This window comes from Zingiber officinale, chromosome 1B (genome assembly GCF_018446385.1).
Source record: "Zingiber officinale cultivar Zhangliang chromosome 1B, Zo_v1.1, whole genome shotgun sequence".
Classification (NCBI taxonomy): Eukaryota; Viridiplantae; Streptophyta; class Magnoliopsida; order Zingiberales; family Zingiberaceae; genus Zingiber; species Zingiber officinale.
In genome coordinates, this window is record NC_055986.1 from 51591580 (window position 1) to 51604845 (window position 13266).

The 13266-nt window shown below is 41.0% G+C and overlaps 1 long non-coding RNA gene across 2 annotated transcripts in view; it reads right to left on the bottom strand.

Moving 5' to 3' along the window:
* Positions 1-13266, bottom strand: part of LOC122056463 — a 27318-nt gene continuing 14052 nt past the window's right edge. Inside the window, exons 2-4 of one of the 2 annotated variants that reach the window (XR_006133172.1) lie at positions 12925-12980; positions 12798-12850; positions 1-59 (exon numbers count right to left, since the gene is read on the bottom strand). This is a non-coding gene — a long non-coding RNA (uncharacterized LOC122056463). Of the gene's footprint in view, positions 60-9342; positions 9494-12797; positions 12851-12924; positions 12981-13266 lie in introns of those variants that run through there. The other variant, XR_006133178.1, reaches the window with a different exon arrangement.

A 13266-nucleotide genomic window follows, 5' to 3' on the forward strand; every position in this document is an offset into this window, starting at 1 on the left:
ATAAGCCCTCGTGGTCTGCAGGGGACTAGCAACTGGAACTCTCTCCTGACAGCATCAACCTGAAAAATAATAACGGAGGCGGGGGTGAGTCCAACGCTCAGCGGGTAACAACTGATATACATAGTAAGGAAGTAACATCTAGCACTAATCATGCGTACAGTCTCCTGACGTAATAAAGGTAAATGCAAACTGAAATAAACAGGAGAATACTGTACTAACCAGGATCTGGTACAAGGATAAACAGTCTGAGAGGTATAGAAATCTTGTATGCATGTCAAGCATGGGCATCCAACCAATATGCAGCAAACACAATCATAAGAAATAAATGCATCAATGCGTATGATGCCAATGCAGTCATGGTCACCCCTGACGCCAGTCAGCCATCTCACACACAATGGTGGGACCGAGTGGATAGGGCTGTGACAACCGTGCACTCTGACGTCACTACTCCTGATGAGTGACCGAGTGGACGGGATGCTGTCGGAGTACACATATACTCCTACCCCAAATCATAAATGGGGGAGCGTAATGCTCTCATCTCCCGGTACACGATGACGGGAAGGGATCTCGACGTGCTACCACGCTGCAATCACACTACCCATGAGCGGACCAACGGAGCACCAAACGAGCAAACTGACGTGCTACCACGCTGCGTCATGCTACCCATGAGTGTCACAACGGAGCACCGAACAGTGATGAAACTGGCGATGTGCTCGACAATAATGGAGCAATCTATCACACAGCATGCAATCATGCGAATGGTGCATGACACTAAGCATGGTAATATATTGAACCAAATCTATATACATATATGACATGCACCATAATCAATAAATCATATCAAGGGTACACAGATCAGATAAGGTATCACACCTAGGTCCTGAACATGGTGAAGCATGGTTATATCACTACCCCTAATCATATATAATCAAGTAAGCAATAACATGAGATGCAAAACAAGCAATCAACCAAGCATGTAACATGTAGCGGGTAGTGACTAACCGAAACAAAATAAGAAACATAATTATTGCTATTTGTTAAATTCACTACTATGCATATCAAAGACATAAAGTCAAAAGTGCCCGCCTCCAATCAAAATGGTCCAATCCGATAATCGAGATACTCGTCTCGAATCAAAGTCATGTAATAAATCGTACAGTTTAGCTAAATTTAATTATAAGCAAAATAGCTAAACCAAATTATTTTTCTCCAGGAACCCTAATTAAATAGTTAATCACAGTTAACTATCCCTAATCCAAAGCTTAGGGTTCCATTCCTAACTTAACCACAAGTCGACCTAACTACACATGAACCACCAACTATATAATGAATCAAACCTATCCAAACAAACTCAATTAAGTATCTTACCCAATTTAAATCTGCACAACTCGGTGAAGGATCTAAATATAGCTGTGAGAGACAAGAACCACTGACCCCTGTCAGAATTTACGCCCCTTTCCTATTATGATCTTGTGTAGCAATCAACAGGAATCACCATAGCCAAAAATCTGTAATCCAAAACACCCTCCGATGGTCAACTGTGGTTAGCAACTGGACAAAAACAGCTAGGGACAAGGAAACACATTATACCTTTGTTGGTGCAACCTTAGGTCAAAGTTGACCTGGTTGACCAGACTCGACTCGAGTTATGTTTTAATGTTTGACAAGTTATGTTTGACGATGTTTGACGTGAACAGAAAAGTTGTATCTTAATGTTTGACAAGGATACAAGCTTGGGAGATTGTGGGTGCAACTCGTGGTCAAGGTTGACCTGGTTGACCTGACTCGGAAAAGTCCAAGCAGGGAGCTTGGCACGGGAGAAAGTCCAAGTATGGAGACTTGGCACGGAGAAGTCCAAGTATGGAAGCTTGGCACATGGAAAGACGGAGAGGGCTCGGTAGCTCGTTCTCCGGACTATGGTCAGAGATGGCTCGATAGCTCGTTCTCTGGACCGGATGTGGAAAGTCCTGGTGAGTGAAGCCAGGTGAAAATCCTAGCGAGTGAAGCTAGGTGAAAGGGAAAGTCCTGGTGAGTGAAGCCAGGCAGTTAGAAAGTCCTGGTGAGTGAAGCCAGGCAGTTGGAAAAGTCCTGGTGAGTGAAGCTAGGCAGTTGGGAAGTCATGGTGAGTGAAGCCAGGTGAAAACCCTAGTGAGTGAAGCTAGGTGCAAGTCCTGGTGAGTGAAGCCAGGCAGATTGGAAATCCTGGTGAGTGAAGCCAGGTGAAAACCCTAGTGAGTGAAGCTAGGTGAAAGTCTTGGTGAGTGAAGCCGGGCAAGGGAAAATCCAGATGGATCAAGGGTGATCGGACATCTGGTGATGGGAAGTCCAAGTAGGTCATAGGAGTGACCGGATACTTGGTACGGAGAGAAAAGTCTAAGTGGGTCAAAGGTATTGACCGGACACTTAGCGGGGAGTCCTAGCAGGTCAAGGGAGTGACTGGATGCTAGGCGCAATGTACCAACAGGTCAAGATTGACCGGATGTTGGTTTGGACTTGGTTTGGGCGAAAACCATGAGCTGGATCGATCCGTGATCGATCCGGATACATGAATATTCTGACGGCGGTGACCGATCAATACATCGAGCATATCAGTGATAACCGATCGGTCCGGTGACCGATCGAGTCGATCGAAGGAGAGAGGCAGAGAGGGCTGATCGGTCCGGGACCGATCAGACAAAGCCTGATCGGTCCCCGCATGATCAGAGTTCGATCGGTCTGTGGACCGATCGTTCCTGATCGGTCCACGCCGATCAGAGCACCTAGCTGCTAACGGCCAGATTTCTTCGTGCTTCTTTCTTCGCGGTATAAAAGGAGGCCGAGAGCTTCTGCGATTCTTCTTCTTCTTCTTCCCGAGCTTGCCCTCCCTGCTCTGAGGTTCTGAGCTTTGTTGAGCTCGCTTCCGAAGCTTCGCGTGAGCTTCCAGTCGTCGATCAGCTGCTGCAGTTGGGTTGTGAAGTTGCTGCTTCATCGCCTCCGGTCGACAGAGAAGGCAAGCGAGTGTTGCATTCATATTGTTGTTTGTATTTGCTTCTTGCTTTCCTTGTACTCCTTTCTTGTTGTTACAAGTATTGTGGCGAGGTTTCTCCACCCACAAGGAGCATTTATTAGTCGGTTCTCCGGGGACTCATCCATCGACGGATTGATAGGCTTCGTCCACCTTACGGACACGCCGAGGAGTAGGAGTTTATCTCCGAACCTCGTTACATCGGTTTGTTTGAGGTTTGTCTTCTTTCCCTTTCGTTTCTGTGTTTATTTTCCGCTGCGCTAACACGTTTTGTAGAAAGAAACGACGATTTGGGGTCGGCTATTCACACCCCCCTCTCTAGCCTCCGTACTAAGGATCCTAACAAGTGGTATCAGAGCGAGGTTGCTCTTCGTCAGATTAACACCCGGGGGAGCACAAGCTAGAGAATAGATCGACTCGGAGAAGACATCACGTTTCCACCATTCTACGAGTGCTGCGACTTCGCGTATTGGAAGGTAAGAATGAGGTATTTTCTTATGACTAACCTTGAAAATTGGAGTTGTGTTCAATTAGGTTTCAAGTCTCCGATGGACAAGAAAGGAGAAACCCTAGAGAAGAAGGAGTGGACCAAGGAGCAAATCCACCAATCAACCATCAATGATGAGGTAACGAAAATCATTGAATTTTCTTTACCTAATGACATTTTGTGTAGAATAGGTGGTTACAACAACGCCAAGGAGTTGTGGAATAACTTGGTCAAGTTTCATGAGGAGAGCTCCACTTCAAGCCATGAAGAGGAGTCAAGTGAGCCAAGTAGCTCACATCATGGAGGGAGCGAATTAGAAGTTGAGAGTCACTCAACGTCTAAGGAAGAAGAGGAGGAGGTCTCTTCTTCAAGATCGGAGCAAGAAGAAGCATCTACCTCCGGAAGGGATGAGGAAGAGAGCCTTCATCCATCCTCAACCCTAGGTAACTCAAGCATCGTAATTTCAAATAAGTTACATATAATATGCTTTGAGTGTAGGGAATTTGGGCACTACAAGAGTAAGTGTCCAAGGAGGGTTAGGAAGACTCCACCGGCACCAAAGGTCAAGGGAGCCGGAGTCCCGACACGCAAAGGCAAGGAGCACGTGGTATGCTTCCAATGCAAGCGAAGGGGACATTATCGGAGTCAATGTCCAAGGGGAGGCAACCTCACAAGGACAAGGGATGCACATCGATAGGGGAGCTAAGGCAAACCCTAAGGTACCTTTTAAGGCACACTATTGCAATTCAAATAAGAAACATGCTAGTAGTTTTATTGCTATTGCAAATAATGATGAGCATGTTAACAATAGAAAACCATATGTGTGCTTAGGTGCTAAACATGTTAGCTTAGATAAGGATAATACTAGAAATGTCAACCCTAGGATTAACTCATCTAAGGCTAAGGAGAACCTAGGTAGAAACCCCAAGACAACTAGACATATGCCTAGGAACACCTCAAGAAAGAATGATAAATTAAAATTTGAGGTTTTAGAGAAAGAAAATCAAGTCTTGAGGTCAAGACTTGACACTCTAGAAAAGGCCCTAAAGAATTTAGAGAAGTCAACTCTAGGGTCTAAGGGTCAAATTTCAAAGCCCAAGGACAAGAAAGGTTTGGGTCACAAACCTAAGTCCCAAATGGTCAAACCCACCTATCATAATGTTCCATTCGATTATGGAACAGAACCTAGGGCTAGGAAGACCAACACCAAGGTCACAAGGGGAGTCACCCCTAGAGTTGATCTTGATGAGTCCCAAATGGCCAAGGCTTTAAAGCCTAAGAGGGTCATTAGGAGGGTTGCTAGGGAAGTTATCCCTAGTGAATATTTAGTGAACCCAATGAGCTCTAATAGGTATTGGGTTCCTAGGAGCATCTTCTCTACCCCATAGATGGGTTAGAAAGTGTCAACTCCGATTAGAAGGGTAGTTAACCCAACTTTGAGGAAATTGACACTCAAGGAACATTTTCAAGATTTTGTGAACCTTTGAAAATGAAATGGATTTATCATTTACTCCTTGAAGAGTAAATTGTGCCATATTTGAAAAAAAAAAATTATATCAACTTTAATCTTTATTGGCACAAGTTAGGAAATCCTAGAGAAATACCAAGTTGGGGTCTTGGTACTCTCTTAGGAATTTAAGACAATCTAGGCCTTAATTAAAAAGGTGCTATTCTTGAGGAAATTTGAAATATGCCAATATTTGAGGATATACTTAATGTTAAGTGGCATAAATTAATAATGCCAACTTAGGTTTGGGCATTTTCTTGAAGCACTTTGAGCAATCTAGGTTTAGATTTTAAGTTAGCTAAGGTGTTAAGGATACTTAGATAGGTAATCTAGGTATTTTATTTGTGCTAACTTACCATGGTTGTTTGCCATATGCCATGCCATGACATCATGTTTAACTTATTATCATTCGAAATGTCATGATCATGCTTAGGCTAATTATATGTCATGCTTATTTTAAGTTTTATACTTTATGCCATGACATCATGAAATTGGAACATGCTTCTATTTATGACATCATTTTATGTCATGTCATCATCTCTTGCATTAATAATCAATGAAATTGATTTAAGGATAAAAACACAATTTGATATTGAGATCAAATTGGTGTTTAGAAAATGCATGAGAACTTAGCCTAAGATAACTTAAACCCATATCTCACTTCAAAATTGACTTGGATGTGTTTGATACACTTTAAATGTGTGTGAGATATTAGGATCATGAGTTAGGATCAAGGTACATAGTTCTTGTACCTAGATGAGCCTAATTCAAGAGATTGGAGGATCATAGGGAAAATTTGTGTACAAGTCATGTACATATAGTCCTAAGATTATGGTCCTAAATTAAAGGGTTTAAAATCATTTTAAAATTGATTTGAAAAACCTTGATGAAGCTTTTCTAGTGATAGCATTCATCATTGAGCAAGATGATACAAAGATGAGTTAAACTTTGAACTATTTTAAAAGTTTTTGAACTTTGTATCAAGATTTGAAAATGGAAGTTATTTTCATCTAAAATTTTTTTTCCATGATAGTATATGGTATGAGGAATGTATCCTCAAAATTTTACGATTTTTGGAATTTTCTGTAATTTTTTGTGAGTTTCTGAATTTCTCCCGGGGAGAAAAATCAGAAATCTCTGATTTCAGAGGCTGGATCGGTCACCGGACCGATCCAGAGAAGTCCTGATCGGTCTGGTGACCGATCAGTGACGATCCAGAAAGCGAGGATCGATTTGGGAATCGATCCAAGGGGTTCCTGATCGGTCTGGGGACCGATCAGTGCGTGCCGAATTTCTGATTTTCAGCAGGTGTCTGAAATTTCAGTTTTTGGGAGTTGAGTTTCGGATCTCTAAAGGATTGAAACTCTCCAAGACATTGTTGGTGCAATGGTCAAGGGGGAGTTGGCCTTTAGGGGGAGTTTTACCTATTAGTCAAGGGGGAGTTTTTACTCCTTAAGACTTTTGAGAATTAGTGATATGGAATTGTCACTAAGTTGAGTGTTGAGTTTAGTATCAAGGGGGAAATTAAGGGTTTCAATGAAAGGTATGAGACTTTCATTGGGAAGAAACTCTTGACCTTGATTCCCTCTTTTTGATGTGTGTCAAAAAGGGGGAGAGATGTCCCAAGGGGGAGAATGGGAGAATGTTTTGGAAAACCTAAGTTAGGTTATCGGGATAACTTAACTTGTTTATGGGTTTTGTCAAACATCAAAAAGGGGGAGATTATTGGTGCAACCTTAGGTCAAAGTTGACCTGGTTGACCAGACTCGAGTTGACTTGACTCGAGTTATGTTTTGATGTTTGACGAGTTATGTTTGACGATGTTTGACGTGAACAGAAAAGTTGTATCTTGATGTTTGACAAGGATACAAGCTTGGGAGATTGTGGGAGCAACTCGTGGTCAAGGTTGACCTGGTTGACCTGACTCGGAAAAGTCCAAGCAGGGAGCTTGGCACGGGAGAAAGTCCAAGTATGGAGACTTGGCACGGAGAAGTCCAAGTATGGAAGCTTGGCACATGGAAAGACGGAGAGAGTTCGGTAGCTCGTTCTCCGGACTATGGTCAGAGAGGGCTCGGTAGCTCGTTCTCTGGACCGGATGTGGAAAGTCCTGGTGAGTGAAGCCAGGTGAAAATCCTAGCGAGTGAAGCTAGGTGAAAGTGAAAGTCCTGGTGAGTGAAGCCAGGCAGTTAGAAAGTCCTGGTGAGTGAAGCCAGGCAGTTGGAAAAGTCCTGGTGAGTGAAGCCAGGTAGTTGGGAAGTCCAGGAAGCGGTGAAAACCCTAGTGAGTGAAGCTAGGTGCAAGTCCCGGTGAGTGAAGCCGGGCATTGAAGGTGAGTGAAGCCAGGTGAAAATCCTAGTGAGTGAAGCTAGGTGAAAGTCCTGGTGAGTGAAGCCGGGCAAGAGAAAATCTAGATGGATCAAGGGTGATCGGACATCTGGTGATGGGAAGTCCAAGTAGGTCATAGGAGTGACCGGATACTTGGTACGGAGAGAAAAGTCTAAGTGGGTCAAAGGGATTGACCGGACACTTAGCGGGGAGTCCTAGCAGGTCAAGGGAGTGACCGGATGCTCCTTCACATAGTGACCAGATTTGCCAGAGTTGTAGCACTCGATGTTGGAATAATTTGACCGACCGCATCTCCCACGACCGCGTCCTCTTCCACGCCAGTTCTGTTGGTTTGATTGCCTCTTCACATCATGATATCTTTCTTGGCCGCGGCTTCTCCCACCGCGACTATTTCCTCGATCACCATGGCCACGCCATTTACCTCGAAAGTTTTGAGAATAGAATATCTTCTCACCATTGATCGCTGCTTTGGTATAAAGTGCGTGCTCAAGCGTCTTCTTCTTCTTCTTCTTCTTCCGGGATTCATGTGCTCTATAGGGTTCCAGCAAGCTCTCGATCGTGAACTTGAGCTTCCAGTCGTCGATCAGCTGCTGCGTTGGGTTGTGAAGTTGTTGCTTCATCGCCTCCGGTCGACAGAGGAGGCAAGCGAGTGTTGCATTCATATTGTTGTTTGTATTTGCTTCTTGCTTTCCTTGTACTCCTTTCTTGTTGTTACAAGTATTGTGGCGAGGTTTCTCCACCCACAAGGAGCATTTATTAGCCGGTTCTCCGGGGACTCATCCACCGACGGATTGATAGGCTTCGTCCACCTTACGGACACGCCGAGGAGTAGGAGTTTATCTCCGAACCTCGTTACATCAGTTTGTTTGAGGTTTGTCTTCTTTCCCTTTCGTTTCTGTGTTTATTTTCCGCTGCGCTAACACATTTTGTAGAAAGAAACGACGATTTGGGGTCGGCTATTCACACCCCCTCTCTAGCCTCCGTACGAAGGATCCTAACAACTTTACGTGGCCGAAAGGGTGGAGACCTGCAGCAACACCACAAACGGTGCCAGACATTCAGTGGCTAAGGGAGACAGCGTCTGCTGTAGTGGCAGCACGAAATCGGGAGAAAGACCGACGGTCGGCTGGTGGGAGGGACTCGGCTGCCGGTGAGAAGGAGACGTCAGCTAGAGACTAGGGCACTGATACCTTGCTCCTGGCCGGAAGCAACCCCACAGAGATGCGCCGGCGATGAACCTAGGGCACTGGCGGCGCGAGGAAGATGAGAATCGGTGAGGCGGTGGTGAACTAGGGCACAGGGACGGCGTCGCTGGAGTCGGGGCAGAGGCTAGAGTTGGGTCCTCGGTGGCGTCGGCTCGAGTGTCGCCGGCGCTGTCGGGTGGAGAAGGCGCGGCCAAGACGATGGCTAGGGCTCGCGGTGGCCGGCGCTAGGGCTGTCGAGTCGGCGTCGCTGGTGTGGAGAAGGAGAAGGAGAAGGAGATGAAGTGGCGTCGGGCAGAAGAAATGAAGAGAAGGAGAAGAAGTAGGAGGAGAGGAAACCGCCTCTGCGGTTAGGGCACAAGGGATTCGGGCGAGGAAGCGGGCGCGCGCGGAGAAGAAGAAACGACGAGGAAAAGGAAGAATAAAGAAAAGAGAAAATAAAAGAAAATATAAAAATAAACATTTCCTCGCTTAAATGGGTAGCCTAAACAGGCTCTTCCGGACTCCGTTTTTATCCCCGTAAACTCGTCCATACGAGCTCCGAAAATTTTCCGAAAAATTTCGAAAAATTCCTTTATTATTATCCGTCATTTTTCGATATTTTACATTTACTTTCTTAAATGTATGTCCAAGTAAACAAATATAAAGTTAGGCAAGATATAGAAAATAAAAAAATGATAGTTGAAATCATGTTGTTCCTTATAGAAAAGATGATGGATGTATACTTGCACTAGAAGCGGATCAAATGTTGCCTTCACAGGCAAAAATCGGGACTGTAGTACATTAATCTCAATCGCATTATTAAAAACTGTTAAAGCATACTTTGGTACGTTTTAAATATATATGATTTGAACTACAAGAGACAAAGTATCAAAGCAACTAAAAGATTACTTGAATTGCCGCTCCAACTGGAGTTCTAGTTGAAGAACTTTCACACCATCAACTTCCTAAATAAAAGTCGAAAAAAATTAATTAGCAAAAATAAGTCACAAAGTTAAAAAAAAAAAAAAACATTTTATGATCCATATATACATATATTATTGAAGTTGTGATCTATGATTCTTCAAAGTATAACATTCATCAATTATAGAATCTGAATCAATACTTGCAGCAAACTCTCTCTCAATCTGTCAGAAAATCCTCTCCCATTCTATTACGAAGAATTGTTTCAATATGCTTCATAGCCAAAAATGCACACTCTGTAGTTGTCGTGGAAACAGGCAAAGTTAAAACTAGACGAATCAACTTGTCAATCAAATTATAGTATTAAAATTCTTTTGTTTCAAATAACCCTTGGCACAATTCTGAGATAGTGGACATTTTTTGAAATTTTTCATGACAAACCACATCGAGCTCATAATGTTGTAGTTGACACCTCAAATTATGCATTTCCTGTTCAGTGAAGTCCTCAAGATAATACTTCTCAGTGAGAGTACAAATCTTATCAATGTTGAACCAATTAAAATTATCTTTTGGATCTAAGGCAGAGCTAAGCATAAGAAGTTCTACTGTCTCATTATTGAATCTAGAATTTAACTCTTCCAATTGAAATCTATTGCAGTATTAAATATATCGTAATGAAAATAATTCTCAACTGTGATGGTATCCCTTTGCCGACATGAACGACTAGAATGCTTATAATGAGCACTCATGTCTGGTATATCAATATCTAATCTTGTGCAAAAGGATTTGACATATGAAAGAAGAATATCAAAACCATCATTTCTCAATGTCAGAAGAAGTGCTTTAGTTGTAGAGACCAAATCCATTGCATTTATGATATCAAGAGATTTATGTTGCAAGGCACGACAAAGTAAATATGTGATCCCCATAATTTTATGCATCAAATGCAAAATAAAAATGAAATCAAAAGACTTCATCACTATTAAGGAACCACCAGCTTCCCCACGCATCGAAGTAGAGGAACCATTAGTGACAATGTTTTCAAGCACATTAATAGTTGCATTATACTTATCTATTAAGTCGCAAATAAATTCGAAATGGGAGCTCCAACGAGTAGTTTCTGCTTAATGCAAAGTACCAATCTGATTAGCTCCTCGCCCAGTCTCATGTTCACCGGCAACAACATAACGTGCAATTTCATTAACTTGAGCAAATTGTAACTCGACATTTCGTTTGGCAGAAGATGTAACAAGATTAACAATAGTCGTCATATTTGAAAAGAAAGGCCATATAGAGATCTCATTTTCAGCGGCTGCAACTAACACTAGTAGGAGTCGGTGGACAAAACAATGCACATAATATGCATAGGGGTAATCTTTAAAAAATAAAGCTTGCAATCCATTAAAAGCACCAGACATGTTGCTAGCACCATAATACCCTTGACCTCGCATATTATGTATTTCTAGATTATATCTAGTGAGGGCATCACATATTTCTTTCTTAAGTGTTGCAGCTGTGGTGTCATGAACATGCACAATTTGAAAAAAAAACGCTCCCATAAAAGCCATGGACATCAAAAAATCTCAAAATTATAGCCATCTGTTCTTTGTTAGATACATCCTTCGCTTCATCCACCAAAATACAAAACTTAGAATCTCCAATTTCATCACGAATTTTATTTCTGACTCTGTTACCAATAATATGTAAAATTTCTTTTTGAACATCTGGTGAGGTATACTTTGCATTTCCCGGAGCTTTCTCTAAGATAATATCGCCAATACTAGCATTCCATTTTCCCAAAAGTTTTAGCATCTCAATGAAATTACCACGATTTTGGGAAGCTAAAGTTTCATCATGACCTCTCAATCCACATGCTTACAAACTAAGCCAATAAACGCGCTCAATTGTTGCTGCAACCCTTAATCGATTCTTTTGAATCTGTTCAGAAAATTCTTGATTCATAACTTTATCTATATGTTGAGTTACATTTATCACATCAACAACAGATTTTATAGATTTATTATGCACTGAGTTAAAACTTCCCATGTGAGACAAAAAGGCACACTTGGCTCCATCATTAACGTGTTTCCAACTTTAAAACCCTTCAACTGTAAATGCAGATTGTTGTGCTTCACTTAATTCAAAAAAATAACATGGAAAACAAAATGCCGCATCCTTTGAAGAAGAGTACTCCAACCATGGAAATTTTTTAAACCATGTATATTGAAATCAACGATGTTGATTTCTTGATTCAGATCGTGGGTACTCTTGCAATTTAGGTTGATATGGGCCCATTTTAATATAAGCTCGTCTAATTTCATCACGATAATTAACTGGATGTCACCACATTGGAATACACAATTCAATATCTCGTTCACATGAAGTTTCATCAAACTCAACTCTTTGAAATTTAGAAGAAGGTTCGAACTCCTCATTAGGAATGGATGTATTAGTCTCGGTCCTCTCGGATGATAAATGATTATCAATTCTTGGCTTAAAGAATGATAGAATATTATTTCCCATTTTTCTCTCTTGATTTGACATTAAAATAACCTAACACAAATAAACATTGGCATGATTAGCTTAGAATCTCATGAATCTTAAAGAACTATTTCTAATACAATTTCTAGTATAAATGATAAATCTCACCTTCACCTACCTAGATTCAACAACAATAGTAGTAGCTAAAAATCCAACATTATTTATTGAATTAAAAAGTACAAAAACTCATTTATTACAAGATACAGCAAAGCAACCACGGTGGCATACTCCTAAGAGGATTATAAAAGGATTAAAAACTCTACTAACTAGTAATAACAAGAGGTAACACACGTGGTCTTTTTATCACGTTTGGCAATCAATCTAGCATTGTTTTTTGCTTGCAACATGAGTGAAAATAAACTTGTGTTACATATCGATATGCAATGCAGACAATGTCAGAGAGAAGCAGAGAAAAAAATATATATCAAGCAGTTAAGGAAATGTACCAATGTATGGAATCAACAAGATGTCATAATTTCAATGTAGATATTTATTTATTAGCTTCACATAGTAAAAGGAAATGGAACATTTAGCTAAATAAAAGCAAATCATTCATTTCAGTACTAGTAAGGACTTAATCGCATGGAGGACTTTCCATATTGAAATATGATAGAAAAGATGATTATCCATAAAATAATAAAATAGTCACATGCAGTTCAAATCATGTAGCAAAACCTTTAAAAACACACATCAGTTCTAAAATAAAGTTGCTTGACAAATAAACGAATAAATAATAAAGCAAGCAAATAGGAATAAGTTTGTATTTGCTATCAAAATCCTAGGAAGCATGTGTTAGAAATAACTAACTTCTTTTTGTCAATGTCTGGTATGTCACTTCTCTTAGCTTTCTCCACAATCACCTATAGCATACAAACAATTAGCATCAGATTGTAGAAACTATTGTTATTTTAAAAAAAAAACATGGATTACTTACAGGAATTCTATCAGGGTATTTCTCCCTGATACGAGCAACCTCTGCTTGCCTCCTTTCTGCAGATGTAAACATATGGGCAAACTTGAGACCCTCAATCAAAATTTAAAGCATTATGCTGAATTATAGTAGATATCCTTGTGTTTCGAAAAAAATTTGGCAGTCAAGTTTCAACCTAGTCTATTCATATGCTGGACTAATCAACAAATTGTAGATAACCAGATAAAAGTCATGTTAATAATGGAGAATGATCAAATAAAAAATAGCATTAAATGAACAAATTGTAACCAGATATCAATTCATGGAGGAAAAACAAAGAAATTCCAAACTAGAATAAGAAAATAG